The 13697-nt window shown below is 39.1% G+C and overlaps 1 long non-coding RNA gene across 1 annotated transcript in view; it reads right to left on the bottom strand.

The window, feature by feature from the left end:
• Positions 1–1273: 1273 nt before the first annotated feature.
• The window catches only part of LOC104496275, a 20907-nt gene continuing 8483 nt past the window's right edge, over positions 1274–13697 (bottom strand). Inside the window, exons 2-3 of the long non-coding RNA XR_727816.1 lie at positions 4237–4391; positions 1274–1499 (exon numbers count right to left, since the gene is read on the bottom strand). This is a non-coding gene — a long non-coding RNA (uncharacterized LOC104496275). The remainder of the gene's footprint in view (positions 1500–4236; positions 4392–13697) is intronic.

Here is a 13697-nt window from a genome sequence, read left to right as displayed (position 1 = left end):
TATTGGACAGGATGGCACGGGGTCTGACGGAGCTCTAGTGTCCAACCTTCACCCCCAAATTCTAATGGATATGAAGACCTGCTTGATGTGTTCAAGCGTGCTGCCTTATCTCGCTGCATAAAAAATACCATCAGCTTGAGTGTCTCGGAAGACACTGCTTTCCACTACCTGATAACGGCCACTGTGCAATGCTGTATTTCTGTTTTAGACATAGGTGTCTGATATTAAGTCTAAAGCGAGGAACACAACTCACAGTCTGAATTACTGAATGGAACTGGGGGCGGGGCGGGGGAGCGGAAGCTGTTTCGTGCTGCAATTGCCCCTCTTTGCCAGCCAGCTGTTGTAGTAAAGGAGCAGAATGAAAATCTGCCTCTTTTCCACAGCGAATTTGATGGAACGCTAGTGTGACACAGAAATGACATAACACACGTGTGTCTCTTGATCTCATTCATGTACAATATCTAACTACTGCCATTTACAGGGTACACTTGTTTTTTTTCGTGTTGCTTGGAAATGTCACTTGAATTCTTTCTTAATGTCTTCTAATACTGTAAATGACAGAGTACTTTCTGCTTAACTAGTGTCTACATGACCCATTCACAAACCTAACAGCAGAAAATATGGTAGTATCAGTTTTCGGTAAAATAAAATAAGAAACATACAACACAGCAACAACTAGATCTAGTAATTGCCAGTTGACTTTTAAAATATAGAACTCTTGCCCTGAAGCAAGATCTTACACTTCCAGGTAATCCAAAAGAATTAATACAATGTGCATAAATATTCTGTGAAGGTGGTATGTTTCCATATACACAAAAACACAAACCCTTTTTTCGTTCGGCGTGACGCATAACACATGAATTAATGCATATTTAACACTATTCATATTTGCTGTGCTAAAACACTTAACCTAAACACATCATGGGAAGTTACTTTGTCTTATGACCTGCCGTGGGAATGCTGACTCCCCCAGAAACCTAGAATGGATAGCAAATCCTCTGCCCTGTGGTCAACCTCGCAAAGCAAAGGCATGAATGTTAAACAGCAGACAAATCAATACAAGCAAATATAGCTCAACTACACCATTTATTCAGCCATGAGAGATGTCAATACTCAGATTAGGGTGATCCATCTTTTTGATTTCCGACTGTCTTCTCACTGACTACATGAGAGCTTTTGCCTGTATTAAAAGTGTTTGCTTTCTCAACCATAAAAATTCCAATTATTACTCTAAGTGCACTAGAGTTAAGTTGCTTGTTGGAAGCGGCCTTGCATTACCTGAACAAGTCCAGCGAAGTATGGTGCAGCCGGCAGAATCATTGGCACTCCATATGGATGTAGCAAAACTCCTTGAGACGACAACATGGTTTAAGTGATAGTATTACTCCCACTAAAGCTAAACACATCAATTGAAAGTTAGGGGAAAATCTATATACCAACTTCTTCCAAACTCAGAGCTAGAACCAAATAACTTCTGTCAGGGGCAAAGCCCACATCAGCTGTAAAAAAAAGAAAAAAATTGACGTCAGCAACTCTTAATGTTAAAATTTTCTTCAGAGACAACAGATAGAGACAACAGCTGCAAACCTAACTCTACCAAAAAAGGAAGGTGCTATTTTGGGACCAGCTTAAGTAACATGACTAACCAACTACTATTTATCAGTTCAGATTTTTAAGTACTATACACACACAGATCAAATTCTGTACAGATCTACCGGTTAGAATTAACTTTCCTATCAGCTCTGACATACACATGACAACAGTTAGTATTAGAAGCCATTTAAAAAATATTCAGGTTTATCATGATTGCATAAATCAATGTTTCCCTGTATTTATAAGCTGTTAAACAATATTCAAGTGAGTTTAAACTTGTCTGTTACATTAAACACGTGTTCTGTTTTGATTCATTATATTTTCTCGCTTATTTTAATAGTTGAGCTTACTAATGCAAGCTAACTACTTTTATTAGTGTAAATTATATTTTAATGGCTTTTGTAACCTTTCACAACTTCTATGTTGTTACATTTATCATGGCCTTTTTAAAAGAACACATTTGACCTTTAGTATCTGTTCTCCAATTAAACTTACACACTCAGGCAAAGAGACCAAAGAGCAAAATTTCGGCTGTTTTCCCCCCCTAAACAAAACAGATTTGCTTTTTAATGTACTACTTGCAGGACATTCTCTTCCACGGTTAATCATTTTTAGACAAAACAAAGCTAGCCATTGACATCTGTTTCATGTGCAATATATCTTTTATTGCATATATGACTAACGACAAGAATGACAATTGAGCAAGATTTCTTTAATTCAGTAAAGAATGTTAGGTGCTTAAAACTTCATGCTACAAGTTAAAAAAAAAAATAAATAATCCTCTCCTACAGTCTTCCAATAACCAGCGTGCTTCACTACTAATTTCAGCTATTTGATTTTATTGCATAATTACTTTTCCAGATAACTAATTGCAGACAAGATTTGCTGTGATACTCAATTATTTAATGTCACATTTTGACCATCGTGAAAGGTTTTCAGTAATTGACTCTCACGTATCAAGTCTGCCGTGTTGCAGGATCTAGAAATCTACCTTAGCAGCTGCACGTTGGCCCTCGTTACTATCAGCCTTACACCACTTCTAACTTTAGACATTGAATTGTGACTCTCCGCGATGCTCTTTTGATCGACTGCCAATGAGAAGAGCCATTGGCTCCTGATGAAGCCATGTTTACCTAGTTCCATCTCCTGTTACAGAACCGGTTTAATTTTTTTTGTAGCAGATAATAACCAGCTATTCACACTGGTTATCTCACTATTCTTAGCTATTAACCATATTTCTTGCTCTTTTCCTACTAAGGAACAGAACCCTGCAGTTTCACGAGTAAGCACACAGTAAGTTGACAAACCTTTTGGGTTTGCCAAAAGGTCTTCATAAACTCCAATACCAAACTAGTTAACTTTCATACAAAAATATATAAATAGAAGGTATATATGAGCAAGTGAGTTGCCAGTACAACTCATTTAAAAGTATTTAATTTAACTGAACATTTTAACAATGTTCGTTTACACTATTCCCTATTTGGTCTAACAGAGTGAGCTGCATTTGGAGAGAACAAAGTTTTCTTTCACTTAGGAGTGGTGATTATAAAATGGGTCCTGCAAGCTTTACTCAAATGACTCCAGTGGGACAACTGATGGAAGTAAGGGTTGTTAAATCTTTTCTTGTCTTTTTGTTTCAGCATGTATGCATTTGATAAGATATTAGAAAACTCGAAGAGCAAGATGATGTGAACACAGAGGCTTTTCTGGGATCTGTTTTGGGACAGTTTTTGCTTAACATTTTCAATAATTATTTTGGCACAAGGCAACATGCTGATGGAATTTCCTGATGACAAAGTTGGAAGGTACTGTCGAGACTGAGAAGGGTAAGATTATTATATAGAAAGAACTGCTCAACCTTACAGACTGCTTTAATAGAAACGAGATGAAATTCAGCAATACAAAATGTAAGGTCATGCTTCTGCTAATTACAAAAACTTCAGTTCTAAACTCAGGAGGAAAAAAAAGCAGGACCTCACTGCACCTGTTTGAGGAATTTGAGCTGCTAGCACGATACAAATAGGAAAAGGCAAATTATCAGTATTTCTAAATTTTATTTCTCAATTTCTTCATTTCTTAGAGGTGCTTCCAGTAATACACCTTTTTCATCCACATTAAAAAGAAAGGGTCAAATCCAACTATGACAGCTGCAGAGAAAGTCCTTTTTGTGTCTTTCAGTGGAATGGAGCAACTGTTTTGTAACAGGAACCTAAGGAAGTTTGATTTGTTTATCCTAGCAAACAATCTGTGAACAGGGAAGAAAACAGTAGGAGGAAGAGACTATTTAAGCTAAGGACAATCCTAACACATTAAAATCAAGGGAAAACTAGTTATGAATAAATTTAGGCTGAAAATATTTTTTGAGGTTATTTTTTAGAAGTATTTTGGTGTTGACTAAATGAGGGTCTAGAACAGCCTTCCAAATCCACAGTAACAAAAAAAGATAGCGCATACAAAAAACTATGATGCCAATAGCAGTGGTAGTCTGAACTCAGCAACTTACAGCAGGACCTTTCCAGTCCTTTGCAAGCAGTATAAACATTCGAGAATAAAGAAAATATCAAACGTCTCAAAAGCATTTATATTTACTACATTGCAGACTGTAACATATAAAAATAAACTTTAAAAATAAACTGTAGTTACCTGTTTCAATGAAAGGATGCTTTGCTTGCCTCACTATAACAACATGCTTCTAAATGTATGGCTGTATGGCACTCCAAATCCAAGCTCTGACTTTCTGGCTGGGCTCTTTGATGATGTCCCATGTGTGCACCAGCTACCTAAGTTCGCACAAACCTCTGTGAATCAAAACCACAGAAGTACAATACAGCTTTACTTGCGTCTCCGCCCCGTGCCAAATTCTGAACTTACGCCAATGCAACTACATCAGCTTCACCAATTTATACCAACATATTTCTTCTCCCTCCCAGCCATACAAAAAAAGGAAATTTGCCTTACGCAAAAAGCTAACAGTTCCCATCAGTTAGCGTTAACAGTCACTCCTGTTCTACAAGAATATATCGAATACATGAAATTTGACCATAAAGAGTGCTGAAGGACTCAGAAAACGAGCCAGAAAAGTATTAAATGTGTTAATAATTCTGTTTCACTTTAGCAGGACCTCTAGCATGACTGAGGTTAAGCATGAGCCTCAACGTTCTTGCTAGGACAAGGCCAGCATGGTCAGCACCACACACACCAGCCACCCGTCCAAAGCCACTAATGGTGACAGCGCTTCCTGCCTACCTACTGCAGGACTCCTACTCCCTACAAAAAATTACCTGTGTGTGAGGGTGGAAGAGGGGAGATCATCTATTTTCAACAACTATATAGCTTTCACTTCCATTACATGCTAGAAAATTATAATGCTGGTAGAAAAAAGTGGCACGCTAACCTATTTTCAGTGTGTTAATGGAGGGCATGTTTCTTTCCGCTTTCTGTTACCAAACCCTGGGGTTTTTTCATTAAAAATTTCCAAGGATTTTCTGAAACTGAAGACTTACTTTAAAAGTGAAAGGCGGGAGAAAATGACAAGAAAATAGATAAACACTAGTTTTATATTAAAAAAACCTATCTCCATAAATAAAATACATAACCTTTTTTGTTTCATTTCTGCAGAATTTTGATAACGGCAGGTATTATTTATGAAAAGCTGCTTTTAAAGGTGAACAGTAGAGGTTACAGCAAGCTAAGGTAGCAGGAGAAGGTCACAAAATACATTTCAGGCCCAGCAGTCTAATGCCAAAGTCGTATGTTTGAGCACAGAACTGAAGCTCCTGGTTGGAATTCTCTAACAGTGATTTCACTGCGGACTTGCCAAAAAGTTGTTTGAAATGGGAGGGAAATGGAGACTGCTGTACAGTATGGTTACATACAGAATGAAATAAAGCCAGAAGTATGCCTGAAAACTGGGCTACACATCCAGGCAGAACAAGACAAATTAAAATGATGCAGAAGAGCCAAGGTTTTGATCCCTCCTGCGTATAACAGCTAAACGCTATTAGACAATGACCAGAATATTTCCCCAGGCAAAAGCAGATGCCTAGTTTTGCTGCAGTTCAAGGTAAAAAAGACTTTAGCCATTCCCCTGAAGGCACGTTACCTGGAGAAGGCAGATCCCTGCAATGCAGTCGTCAGACAATCAATGATGTACACTCTAATAAGATCCTGACAGAAGTAATCTATTTAGACCATCTTTCTGCCAAATAATTAATTCTCCTTAATGCCTGTATCTAGTTCAAAATACCACCAACAATGGTTCTTCCAAATGCTATTCAACACCAAAGAATTGCAAATAATTTCTACTTCTTTCCAACACTGACCTAACTTTCCCATCTCACACATCATAAATGATTCAGGTACCACTTTGGCACCCTCTTCATAGCTTATGCTATGTCATATTTGATTCCTTTCATCTCTTTTTCATGCCTCCCATTTTCTGGCCACCTTTCCTATACTCAAATGCTCTCCATTTTCTCTTTAAGATTTCTCAGTGGTTTTCTGGTAAAGGAAAACCCGGAACTGAGAATATAAAGTGTTTTCCAAGTCTCACGGTAGCCTCTATCATCCACAGCACCTCTGGACTGTTCTCCCTAAAAAAGTATTACCACCTCACTAATAACACGTGCTCTGCAAACGAAGGTGCGCTGCCACTGACTAGCACTGCCTGAGGTAAGCAGACCCAGGCATTAAATGAAATATCGGTAGACAGAAAAACCTATCCTGCATGTCTTCTCCCACCCTCCCCAACATGACTGCTGCCACCTTTGTAACTATTACACTTGTCTCCCAAAGACTATTCCCATCTTTCTGCAAAAAAATATTTGGTACCAAAGGCTCTTCAAGGGCACAAGAAGCACCATCCAGACTTGACCCTTGTCCTCAGCTGCTGACTCTATTCTACCCTTCCAGGCAAAGTCTGAAGAACATGCAGGAACTGTTCATGCCACGCATCAATTCTCCAGTCAACTCATAATATACTTAACAGGAGAACCAAAATACAACGTGGATATGTTACTGACTTTTGAAGCAGAAAACATCACATACACGAATCCAAGTTACCTACCGATCTCATACTGATACGAGTATGGCAGATGCTGTCAGAGCTTGTCGAGTTTTAGCATCTTGGTTTACACTAGTGTATAGGGCAAGGCTATAGAAACTGTTTACACCTTTTTCACCTGGAAACTGTTCACACCTGGAAAGCTTGTGGGATACAGCACATTTGGTATTAACACCTTTTTCTTATGATGTTTCTATTTGAAAGTTACGTTAACTCATAGAAGCAAATTAAAAACTAGCTGCAGTTCAAGATGAACCTAGCCGATTCTTTCAATCGGAAACCAACAAATGCTTCAAGTTCCACTGAAGTTCAGTTTTCTAGCCATTTTCTTTTAAATATGCAATTTGTACAACCATTTGTAGGGCAGATCCCCCAAGGAACAGCTCCATGGGCCTGTACAATTCTATTTGTGAAAGGAGCTTCTGTCTCCTATTGTCCTGGATCACTCAAAGTCAGCTGCAGAATTAGAGTAAAATACTATTGCTTGAAGTACCAAGAGCTGATTTTGACACGCGTACGTTAATATTTATTCACAACACCAAAGATTTGTTGCACAGGTCTTCACTACGTCTCTCATGTCTTCATGAGCACTGCTTTTCCTTCCTTATCTTACACAGTTCCATAGTGGCCTCTATGACTCCAGCCCATCAGCTGGAGAGCCTACAAAATCAGTTGGGTTTTCACTGTTGGCAAGTTTGAGAACACCTCCAGGCTACTTCAGATATCTTTCACTACTATGCTCTTGAGTTTATCTGCCATTTCTTTAGAAGCTGAGATAAGCCTCCAATCTATGAAGTTAAACAGTACTGAAAATTTTATATGAAATGTAGAGCAGACACTTTCCAGATCACACGCTTGTCTGACATCATGCAGTTACATACTACTGAAAACGAGACACATCTTTCAGGGCATGAATGATAAGCAGTATCCCATATATTTATTTTAAAAAATGTCTCTCTATATATGTATTTCACTAAGTATGTATTTCTATCATACTTTCACATATCTTCCTTAATCTCATTCATTTATTCTTCTCTTTCATGTGCTGGCTGTAAGAAATATGCCCAAGAAGTTTGTATTTCTGTATGTATTCTGCCAACAGGTAGGAGCAGGCTGTAATCTTCCCCTTGGGGTACATTCACTTGCAAATACAGACCAGCAGCAACAAAACGTATTTTTCCTTGCAAATCAGGAACAGACTGACTGCTTATCAGTAACCACTCTGATGAATGCTGTTGATACACCCAAGCAATGCCAAGCTAAGATCATTGTCCATTCCACACAGGATTTTTTCCAATACTTGAGCACACAACCAGTCCCACTCAGTATCAGTTCATGGCCGTTGTCTTGTTGTCACCAACGTGCATAAAAAAAGGACCTCAGGAATATAACAGTGTGTTCTAGAAGAGACAAGCTGCTTGCCTGTCACCGTCATCTCTCAGACTTTGATTGTGCAGAGGTGAAAGCCAGGCACATTTTTACTGCCAAATGGACTTCTCTTTATTGCTGTAGTCAGGCTACTCTGCCTCCTGTAATCACAGGAAGCTACGACTTCTTCTTGACCCCAATTAGCACATTCATTATTCATCAAAGTAGAGTTTTCATTTGCTTCCCTTGGGAACAGCAGAGTATCACTGTGAGCATCTTTCCATACAACTTCAGCCCCTTAACACACTTGGGATTTGTTGACAAGTAACAGCTACTCATTCCCCTGAGAAAAGTTCATATTAATAGGACCGCGTGGTGAATCATGAGATGGTATTAAATCACGCCTCCTGCCTGTACAAATACATCACTCAAGCACCCCACTATGCCAAGTGCGCTGGTCTGATTGCAGAAAGCAGCACAGGGTAGATAACCTAAGTGAGCAGGGTGCCTTAGAGAAATAACCTATTCAAACCCCTAAATAATAAAAACCCTACAGGTCTTTAAGGGATCAGAGGGAATTTCTGTCCACAACTGACAAGTTTCACATTCTCCAGAGATAAAATACCAGGACCTGAAGGCATTAGATGTAAGTGAGCTGTAATTCCTCTCTATTCAAGACATCAGCAGCAGTTTTTAAGTACTGAAGTTTCACCAAGAACTACCAGCTAGGAGCACCTTGAGGCAGGCAGGATTGGGCTGAAAGCCTGAGAAGGCAAGGTTGATACAAAGTTTGCCTCCAAATCTCAATGCCTCAAAGTTAAGAAAGCTTTTTCAACTTCACTGCTGAAGTCAGCTCAGTCTCGTAGGTATCTCTGAATGCAACTGTTTGGAGACACAGTTCACTTCAGAGCCAGCAAATTCAGCCAGCACTCCTAACTCAGCCTGATGGCTCACAGGCAGCTGCTGTGTGTGGCCTCTCCAGCCAGCAGTCACATAGCACAGGGGTTCCTGCCTCGTCCTCAGATGGGTCAGATCTCTTCTGCCCACAGTCTCAGGGTCTGGGACTGGCCAGGTCAATGCCAGTGGAATTGCTCCGGTACTCTCTGCAGGCACCTTCATGTATCAGCTAGTACATAAGAAAAACAGCTAGTACGCAGAAAAAAAGAATAAAGTTCCCTGGATTAAGCTTCAACACAATTTCCTGGTAGTACAGCACATAGATCTCACCTTGAAAAAAAATCACATCATGCATCTTCTTTCCTGCCCTTCCCCCAAGACCTCTCAGACAATATTCTACTTATTCTTTATACATTCCAGTCCTAAATAACTGTTCTACCAAACCGGTGATTTTCTTCACCAGCACAGTGGATACTGAATTCACATGAATACTTGATTTCTAATGCTCTCTCTCACAGCCATTTCCCCAGGACGATGTCAACCTAAGGGCATCGTGTTACCGATCAGAGTAACGGAAGAGGATGGAATAAGCACCAGAGAACAGGACACCATAACACTGCTGTATCAATGCCAGATGGTAAGAGCCTTTCCTGTCATCCACTTAACAACTTCTTTTACTTTCGGTTAATTCTATTTCATCTTAGACAGGAATAAAGAAAGGATGGCCTTTTTAATTTCACCTTCATTTAGGTTTTAATCAACCTTCGTGGTGCCCTCAGAGCACACCAGCAAAGGTCTGGTGTAAATTTGTGCAGAAAAGAAGGAAAACAGAAGAGGATTATTTCTAATTTTATTTAAAACAGTTTTTCAGCTGATACTAAGGTTATTAGTTGGATATGAGGAAGATTTTACTGCTGCAAGAAATAAGACCAAGGGTAAGTAGTGTCCTTCTAAGACCTGAGATGTGCCCCATTCTCCTGCAGTGCACCTCAGAAATATCAGACACCAAAAATTTAACCCAAACTCTTTGAGAGTGTCTTACTGTTTCTCAAGATTTTCCAGTAGTGATTTGTCCCTAACCACAAGAAATGCAACCCATTATATTGTTTGGTAAAAAAAATACTAAAATGCATGTTACTGAACACCATGAAGAAATGAAAATAAGAAATGAAATATTCCCCTACAAGTTTTGATGCGCTGCTCAACAAACACAATCTGCACTGGAAGTTCCTATCCTGTTGTTCCCACAGACATAACTTTTGCACATCCAGATTATAAATGGTATTATCGCAACTCCACTCTGGTATTGCAATGACAGGAAAGTGCTATGTAGCTGCTTCTACAGATCTGAGACTTCATAATTAATGAATCAGCTGGGACCAGTGAATTCTCAGAGAAATTATTTTCAAAGGTTTTTATAATTCCCTCTAATTTTTTCTTAACAATAGGTCCCCTCCACAGGCTGCTTCCTTCCCTGCTTACGCAATCTAGTGCTACTGCAAAACCAACGGAAGTTAACAACTTTTCTTGTTGTCTACAGATCTATTTGGCCATTTGTGGTACTAGAAAAGAGCCAGATTTCCCAGATTCTTATCCTCTGCTCTTCAGCCCTCATTAGCTCTTTAACATCACACAAACAGAACACTGCAGTTGTGTGCTCCAGAGCCCTAGTAGTTCCTTGTCGAGCAATGGAAACAACCAGCATCCACCATTGTCAGATCAGGCACTTTTAAGACAGCTTCCTTCAGAGGAGGAAGATCTGTGAAAGCAACTCTCCCTCAGACTTTCCATTACGCACTTTCTAAGTTCATTTTCTGCTGGAAGTGAGCACTTGTGTAATTTTAGTACAAATAAGCACTTCAACCTATTCTCAAGCAAAATATATGAAAATACCATGATGAGAAAAAAATGCACATAAACTGAACAACTTCTTAATGTTACGGCAAAGTCAAGGATAAAATGCTTAGTGTAATTCAGTAAACCATGTTGATCTAGCCCAGAAGAAATTCTGATCCTGGTCTTCTCTCCCATTAAAATCCACCTCTGCAATGAACACCTATAAACCCCCATGAATGCTCCATCTGAAGACACCTGCAAGGTTGGTTTGGCTGTATACAAACACTTAGGCTTGTTCATAACAAGCAGTTCCTAAGAGACACACCCTACCAAACACTACTGGAAAAAAACCCAAACAAAGAAACTGGAAACAGTGGATAGGTACACCAAACCAAAACAGGTAATGAAACACGCGCTCTTCCAGCAGGAAATCCTTCTGCTGAAGCGTCCGCTTTGACAGCACTCTCTCCCTGCTCCTACAGTACCATTTCTCTTGGCAGGGGTTGACCATTTCTCCTGGAGGGTTGACTGCCCTCCTCAGCTGATGCTCAGGCAACAGCACAAACTTTTATTCAAAAAACATTCAAGCTATTTAATACTACTTCTGTAATCAGTAAGAGGTGATCAGTAGCTGTATCAATATACGAAAGTTAACACACAATTCTAATTTTTGTGTTAGCAGTTGCTACTTAAGAGCCTTATTTCAATAGAGGATATATGGTGGAATCAATTTACTAGTGGCAAAATCAATGTTACCCATGTCTTACAAATTAGAAATTCACTATTAAGTAAAAACTGCGTGAGATTGTCACATATTTTTTAATGGAGTCGCATTTATTCAACCCAAATAAAAGATTATTGTGCAAATACTAGACAAGTAATTACATAATGTACCTTTACAAAATTACATAACATGGGTGCAGCTTGCTTCCCTGTTTTCTGTTTGAAAAATAGATTGTTTAATAACCCATCAAAGCTATCTGTAAACCAAGGAAACAATAGAGCAGATGTTGACTGTTGTCTTGTGCCTCACAGACATAATTAAATACAATGAAACACTCACGCGCCCAAACAATCGAGGACAAACACATACCAAACCGGTACTCTATGAACACAAACCTCATTTACTGGGCACCTGTCTTATATTCATCTGTGATATTTAAATCAGGAATGAAACTGGAAAATAAGGTATTTATCTGCTTTCAGACTACACAACAAACTCCAGACAAAAAATTCCTCTAAGTACTGAGTAGCTGTAACTTCCGCAGCAGCAATTGCCACGTTGCTGGCCCCCACAAAGCCGGGGTGGAACCCGGTGTTCCGGTGTAACAAAGCCGGGACAGGGCAGTCGCACCTTCTGTGTGCAAAAGCTGCGTGAACCAATGGCTCTGAGTGAGCCAAACAGACTAAACCCACGCTGCCTGCTGTGCAACACAAAGTCCCAAGAGTCCTCCGGAAAGCCAGATCCCCTTTAACGGCAAAACACGCTCCCTGTAATTATCTTCTACCCCCTGCCCTGTTGTGAAACAGTGACAGAAAGTAAAGATTAGATTCCCTAAGCACCAAACCAAGCGTTTATTTGCTAGAAGAGTGTCCCGTAACATTGTTTAATACCCTATTTCACATCAGAATTTGAGAGCTTCTTTTAAAACCATCCTTCTTTATCTTCATTTCTATAATAAAATGTAGATGTATATTTTCTTTAGTAATAACAATATTAGTCGCTATTAGGAAACAAAGTTTGCTGATTAAAATAAAACAAACAAAAAACAAATTTCAAAATAACAGTCATATTCACAGCAAAAGAACATGCAAGTGTATTTTTGCTAACAGAAAAATTATCTTGATTTTAAAATGATAGACGCTTTAATAAGTGGGGTTTTTTTTAAAGAACACTAAATTGCTTTGTTCACTGCAAACCTATTTTGCCTTTACATTTTATTTAGTTATTTCTAAGAAACAAGGCAGACAATGTGATCTGCATCTCTTTATGTTAATAAAACCACACTAGCCTCTTTCCACAGACAACGCCATAAAGCATAAATACCAAATGGAGAACAAATGGAAGTATAATGCCACTGTGAAGCAAACCAATCAACCCTAAAACAGCTGAGATAGATCTCATCCAGTAGTTCATTCATTCCTTACAGAAACAAAATGAACATATTCCTAGGTGAATTGGATTAAAAAAAAGAAAAAAGAAAAAACAAAACCACCAAACCACCCTCAGCAGCTCTGAAAGGTTGTAAAGCACTAAATTCCTTTGATTTATGAAGGCAGCATCCACCGCATGAGCAAAACAACTCAGCACGCCGGGACCCTTTTCCCCTGAAATTCCTTGATGAACACAACCTGGCTGTGCGAGTGAACAAAAGCAGTGGTGCCGGGGTATAAATCATTAACGCGGTGCTGTGCAATGGCTGCGTTTCCTGCGCGAGCTGGGAAGCCTTCCTGCACAACGGGGATTTTGGGGTTGGAATTGGCTGCTATGAAACGTACTTCATCATTCTCCGCGTTTGACGCTTCCCAATAGCTTTGTACTTTTCCTCTCCTTTTTCTCCCCAAGCCCAGCAACTGCAATAGAAAATTATTGGATTTTATGTCTGCAAATAAAGAGAAAAGAAGGAAAGAAGCAAGCAAGCCCATTTTGAAGCAGAATCCTTTTCCCTGCATTTAAAGACAGGCTGTGTTCAAAGAACACCTACTACTAATAAATAAATCTTGAATTTAAAAAAAATGGTTATTTTACCAGTGTAAAACAAAAAAAACTGAAAAAACCTACTGAACATGGGGTTATGGTCTTAACAATTACAAAAAAAACCCCCAAAACTATCAAGGAGGAACTATCACTGAAAAGGTGACTCCTCTCCAGATGAAGTAATTTTCCATTGGAACATTTGGGTTTGGGTTTTTTTTTTTTTTTTTTTTTTTTTTTTTAAGG

Source organism: Buceros rhinoceros, unplaced genomic scaffold (genome assembly GCF_000710305.1).
Source record: "Buceros rhinoceros silvestris isolate BGI_N320 unplaced genomic scaffold, ASM71030v1 scaffold14707, whole genome shotgun sequence".
NCBI lineage: Eukaryota > Metazoa > Chordata > Aves > Bucerotiformes > Bucerotidae > Buceros > Buceros rhinoceros.
This window is presented reverse-complemented; position numbering and strand designations above follow the sequence as displayed.